This window comes from Desmodus rotundus, chromosome 8 (assembly GCF_022682495.2).
Source record: "Desmodus rotundus isolate HL8 chromosome 8, HLdesRot8A.1, whole genome shotgun sequence".
Taxonomy (NCBI): domain Eukaryota; kingdom Metazoa; phylum Chordata; class Mammalia; order Chiroptera; family Phyllostomidae; genus Desmodus; species Desmodus rotundus.
Genome location: NC_071394.1, coordinates 130,007,319 through 130,013,668, shown reverse-complemented (window position 1 = coordinate 130,013,668; position 6,350 = coordinate 130,007,319).

Here is a 6,350-nt window from a genome sequence, read left to right as displayed (position 1 = left end):
GGCCGGGTCTGTGGGGCCAGGAGTGGGTATCCCCTTGACCGAGACCACCCTGGGCCTCTAGACCACCCTGGGTTCCCCTTTAGCTCTGCTTACTCCCAGTGATGCATCCTGGATCTCCCTTTAAAAGTGTTTCCTCTTAACTGAAGATGATGGTTTATCCAGCTCCAAACATTAACCACAAATTTAAGACCAGGATATTGTGGTGTTTGAAAGGAATTTACTTCTTGATTGTAATTCTGGGTTTTATTTATAAGCCTTTGGATTACTTGGCTGATAAGTGCTTTTGAAACAGAAGGATCAGTGGTCTGTCCAGTGGCCCGTGAGCCCCTGGTGTAGGACCGCAGGGGATTTTGGTGAGTTGGGTGGCAACATACTGCCACCTTCTGGCCACAGCGAGGAACTTATCAGGAAATTGAAACGAGGGGACCAGTGGAAATTCAGAAGTGCTAGGGCTCACCTTGTCTGTAACTGAATCTCGGTTTTAGATGTGTGTCTGGGGGTGGGGGGGTAGTTGAGGGAGTGTGACAGCAAGTGACTAGTGAGAACAAACCACTGCGGGTGTTTCAAACAGGAGGTTGATTATAAAAGTGTTGGAGGGGCTGGAAGGACAAAAGAGGGTAAAGTAGCCCAGAGATTAGTGACCAGGGAAGCCTCAAGCTGGCAAGAGGACAGCCCTGTAACCCACAGCCTCTGGCCGGCACCTGTGGGAAGCTCACGGCTGGTACAGGACGCTCCTACCAGGTACAGCGGATGGGTGCCGCCAGGAGGGGAGGGTTCGTGGCTCTTTCTCCAAACTTCACCACTCCTGATCTGTTGGCACCTGTCAGGAAACAGGGGCACTCACCAGGGGAGAGGGCGTGGCGGAGAGTTTCAGGAGGGAAGTACTGACAGCTGCAGGAATCAGGGAAGCCAGCCGGCCTGGGCCCGATGGGCCAGGACCGAACAGCCAGCACCTGAGGGAGCTATAGCTGCCCCTCTCAGGGAGGATGATGGGGAAATAACTACCCTGGCCTCATGCTCCTCTTGCCTCGCAGACTCCGGTAGCTCCTCCCATTGAATAACCTAGCTGAAAGCCAGAAGGCAGGGGTGCCTGGTGGGCACAGACTTTGAGGTCAGCTCCTGAGTGCAGAGCAGGTGAAAAAGCAGGTAGGAGGGGGGGCTTAATGGGCATCCAGCACCAGCTACCATGGGAGGAGGCACATAGAGGTGCTATCATTCAAGGCCACAGGGTTACTGCCGCAGCAGGACGTGGTTCCTGGCCTTTCAGCATCCTCCCATACTCCTCATCCTGGTGCCTCTTGGGAGGTGCTGCAGTCTTCCTGAGGGACCTCGGGAAATCTCAGCTCCTCAGGGCTGAGTGGGCCTCCTGGTCTCTCCAGGCTGGGTAGGATGCTGGGTTGGGTATGCCAGCAGGCGCCCAAGGAAGACACTGCTGCAGGCTGCAGAACAGGTGTTCTGTATCTACAGCTTCATCTCGGGCAGAGGAATCCAGCTGGGGCGGGGTGCAGCCCTACCGTAAGTAGAAATGCGGAGGCTACTCACCTGTGTTCCTCACACCCACTGAGCTGTGTGCAGGCGTTTCCAGCCCCCTGTTCCCAGCCCAGCTTTCTCACCTGGAGTCACAGCGGTGCAGCTCATTGTTTTGGGTGTTTGCATCTGTGTGTACGTGTCTGAATGTGTATGTTTGATGTGTGTAGGGGGGGGTCAGGCGGACCTGGGGGCAGGCAGAAGCTCTGACCTTAAGGAAAGATGCCCTGGTGGAAAGCTCCAAAGTCTTGGCTTTGGCACTGGCTACCTTGGGACAGTCTCTTTTCCAAGCCTTGGGTCCCTCTTCCATAAGATTTGCATCTGTAAGCACCTTTCTAGAGGGGGCATCCTGTGAAGACTGTCGGAGAAGGCAGGCCCCTGGAGACCAGGCCTATGAGGGCCTGCAGGGCTGGCCTGACCCCTGTGGGGGGGGTCTGGGTGGCCATCCAAGGCCTCATTGGTAAAGGACAGGAAGGAAGAGAGGGTGCACCTAAGCAGGGCTTGCCCTGGCCTCTCTGTGGAGGGTCCACAGACAAAGCTAGCACTGCCAGGTCCCCTTGGGGCCTCAGTGCCCCACCATGTGGCATAGGGAGGTCCTCTGTCATGGGGCCTTTTCACCATGGCTTAGGTATGTGTATCCAAGGGGACCGCACGTCACCTGCCCATCCCTGGGCAACCCCAGCCTCATCATGCCTGGACTCTTCCTGCCTCTACTCTCTGCTGGCCAGCACCCCCACCTCTAATCCGCCCGTTGGAGGATGAGGAGGGAAGCCGCCTCTCTCAGCCTCAGGTATGTGTGTAGTAAAAGCAGAGGAAGTTCTCTCCCGAGCATTCTCAGTCATCATTCCTACCCCCTTGAGAAACCTCAATGCATTGAGGTTGATCTTACCGTCTTCCCCGCGTAAACATTTACATCAGCACGCCCTCCTCCTAAAGACCTCTGTGCCTTCCTGTCATCAAACATCTGACTCCACTCTCCACAACTCCCGGCCTGCCGTCATCAGAGTGGGCTGATGCTCTTAAACATGATCACCCCAACAACCGTTTCCTTGGGCGAAGGGGTCCTTATCATCAGTGCCCTTTGACCCCATTTCTATTCAACCATAATGACCAAGATACACACAGCTGGAATCCTAGAAGGACAGGAGGGGAGGAATTGGGTGGAAGTCACGGAGGAGGTAATATCTGAGAATTTTAAAAGAACGATGGACAGTAGGTATCAACTCCCAGATAAAAGAAGAACAGGAATCGAACCTGTGACCTTTCAGTTTGTGGGACCACCACCACCAAGCAGTCGGGGCTCGTGGTGGTTTTAATTTAGACTTCTCTCATGGTTGGTGATGTTGGCCACCTGTTTGTGCACTTATTTGCCACTTGTGTATCGTCTTTGGTGAAGTAGCTACTCAAATATTTTGCTCATGTTTAGCTTGCTTGTTTTCTTACTGTTGAGTTTCAAGAGTTCTTTACACATGTGGGGTGCAGGTCTGTAGGGGCTCGAGGGGCCGATCAGCAAAAAAGAAGAGGCAGTAACACAAGGCTTCATTGAGGGGCGCCAGGAGGGGAAGTTCCTCGCCATCCAGAGGGCAGCAGGGCATGGGTGCTGGGGGGGAGGGGAGGAGGGACTCACATGTCCAGGTGTGTGGCTCGGCAGCACAGTGTGCGTGCACGTGTGCATCGGTGTGAGTTCTGGGTCTGAGAGCTCTGAACTTCTTTAGCAGCCTGGGGCTTATCACCCCGGAGTCTTCGGGCCAGATTTTGCTGGGAGTACGAAAGCAGGCAGGCTCTAAATAGCTAAAGATCTGCTTGTTTGGATTACTTAAAATATTTAATAAGTATTATTTACAATTTTAAGGAGAACAATGCATTTATATTTAAAAAGAAATGTAAACATTAAATATCTTCAAACAATTACATATAACGAGATGGGTAAAATTGTGCATTTGGCACCAGCCGGTGTTGAAGTAACGAGTCTCCCCCTGCGCTGAAGAAACAAAAGCTGGCTGAAGAAACAAAAGCTGGCGTTCACAGCGCAGAGGCCATCTTCGGCTCAGTGCTGTGGCCGTCCGTCCCCTGGCCCTGGGTGGCTTCGTAGTCTACATCGTATGTTACTTTATAATGCCTGGTTTGCAGCCAGTCCGCCCGCGTAGACGGGGAGAGCCAGGAAAACGATCCCAACAGGAGAAGGTTCTGATCTGTCTGGTGAGGTGCAGGGATACCATGGTGCCTTAGGCACGTGTCCCTGACTTCCTGTGAAACTTGGGGAGTGCTCTGTGTCCATGGGCAGAGTGGTGTGTCCACAGGTTCATAGACCCCCTCCTTCGGCGGCCAGCGTCACGCAGGGCGGAGGTGACACACCAGCAGACGCATAGTCACAGTGGTGAGGGTAGGAACTTCCTGGGTGAGGAAGAGGCAGGGGTGTCCAAGCTTTTGGCGTCTCTGAGCCACACTGGAAGAAGAAGAGTTGTCTTCGGCCACACGTAAATACACAAACTAGTGAAAGCTGATGAGAAAAAAAAAAAGGTTTTAAGTAAATTCACGATTTTGTGTTGGGCCACATGCTCCCTGTGGGTCACGGGCCGGGGGTTTACCTTTATTGAATAGAGGTAAAGCCAGAGGTCATCTGCAGGGGGTCTGTGGGTCTCCAGAAATCGCTGGCTCAGGCGTATTTCGATCTGCCTCCTGGGTCCTCAGGGAGCACCTTTAGTGCAGCAACACGCGTGGGTGGTGGATGCGCACGCCTGTCTCCCACCTGTGGAACTTCTACTAGATGGAACACGTGAGTCAAATCTGTAACTTTAAACCATTTGCTCGTGTTACTCTGAATGCCATCTGGTAAAGTGATGGCATCTAAGAGAGGTGTTCTAACAAAGGGAGCAGCCTTGTTCCGCTCTCTGCTCTGTAGCCAGCCCCAACTCTTCAGTAGGGGCTTTAAGCACAGGCCGTATGGGAAATAAAAGGTGAGATGGGAGGACTCTGCCCCCTCCTTAACTGGGTCAGCAATGGTAGGCCGCTAGCCTTGCCTTACCTGGAGGGGAAGGTTAACTAGCACCCACCACGAGGTGCCCAGTGCCACCCTAGAGCTTCCCGAGACTGAGGCAGAAACCAAACCTGGCCTGGATTATCGAGTGCAAGTCGGATGTGGGCTTCCAGAGTCTTGTAGAGATGGTTATAAAAGGGACCAGCTAAAGTAATGCTAGGTTTATCATTTTTCTAATCCTCTCAAGTGAAAATTTACAGTAGTCCCTTTAAGAAAATATCCTCAAATTACCGTATTTTGCATGTGACATCTGTATCACCTTGGGACTTGATTGGGGTGAACTCCAGCTCCAAGGAGAGTATGGTTAGATTAGGAATTCTCTGCAGAGAATGGTCTCTCTGCCTTCAGTCCACACACACCTGTGGCGGAGAGAGGCAGCTACCCCCATCATCCTTCCACGTAGGTAGGTCTCCCTTCGGTTCACCCACACGGATTATTAGTCTTCTAGGTCCCCGATCTTACAGATTGCTGACCTCGCCTCCACTCTAGCAGAGGCCCTGTCTCCCAACATGTAGTCTTTTAAAATTCTACGAATAAGGTAAAAACATTTGTTGTCTTTTCTGGATTTTTTCCCCCCTACTCCCCAGCTTGAAGGTTTCTATTCCAGCCACCTTCCCCATGGATTTCAAAGTTTTGCTGTACATGTGCAAATTTGGACAGTGCCTAGGTGCCCTGCGTAGCAAATTTTCTCTACACATTTTAACTAATTTCTGAAAAATGAAAGCCTAACAGTAATTCAATTTTTATCTCTCTTGAACTTAAGCTATTCAGAAATCACAGACCCTGTGGGATCCTATTTATTCCTATGTCCTTCGACAAATTATATTGTTTGTCTCATGTACATGTATCCCACACGCGTTGCATATTTCTTCTACCTCATCTTCAACCTTGGACTCCACTGCCTTTATCTTGATCTATGACAGAGACAACAGAGTCCAACAAGTCTGTTAATCTGTAAATCTGAGGAGAGCTCCACTGGCTCTTGGTCATTGTGGCTACTTTTAAATCAACTTTCTAAATGGCAGTGAACATGGGTCTAAAAAATATATAGATCTTTTTTCTCCTTTGCTAAAAAACCAAACAAAACACAAAAACCAAAATAATCTTACCGTTGCACTGATTACGTATTAAACATTTGGGTTATGTGCTGCACAGTTCTGTGCGAATTAACACTTTCTGGCTTTCCACCCTTGTCTTAGTATGCACTCCTCATCACTGACCTCAGCCACAGAGACCCTTAATTTTGAACTAAATCAGGTGTGTGACTGTCCCAGCGCGCCTTCCCAGGTGCTGTTCATGATGCATCTCATGTCATGTTCTCCATCCAGCCTTGTCCTTCATAGACGCTTCCTGTACCCTCCTGGTCACAACTTCAAGTTTATTTCTACAGCGAAGGGGTGGTAGGTACTCAGGCAGCTTAGAAACCCACATTGCTCTTTGGGGAAACCTCCCATTCAGATCATGTTTCCATGAAAGTACTACCTACCCCCTCAGATCATCGTCCTTCCAACCCTCCCCTCCCCCCAAAGCCAGGGGAGTGGACCCCCGTGTCTTGGGCTGGATTTGTTAGTACTCTCGCCCAGAGCTCTGAATTCTGAGCTAGAGACACAAGGAAAGGGGGCTGGTTCTTTATCATATCCACAACAGTGGCTGTGGTGATATGCAAATCAAGACAGCCCTGTGATTTAGCCTTTTCAGCATTTCCCCCTTCTATCTTCTGAGTCTCAGAAGATCTTAGCCTTTAGATATTAACCTATGTTTTTCTAATGCATTCCTTTGCTTAAAT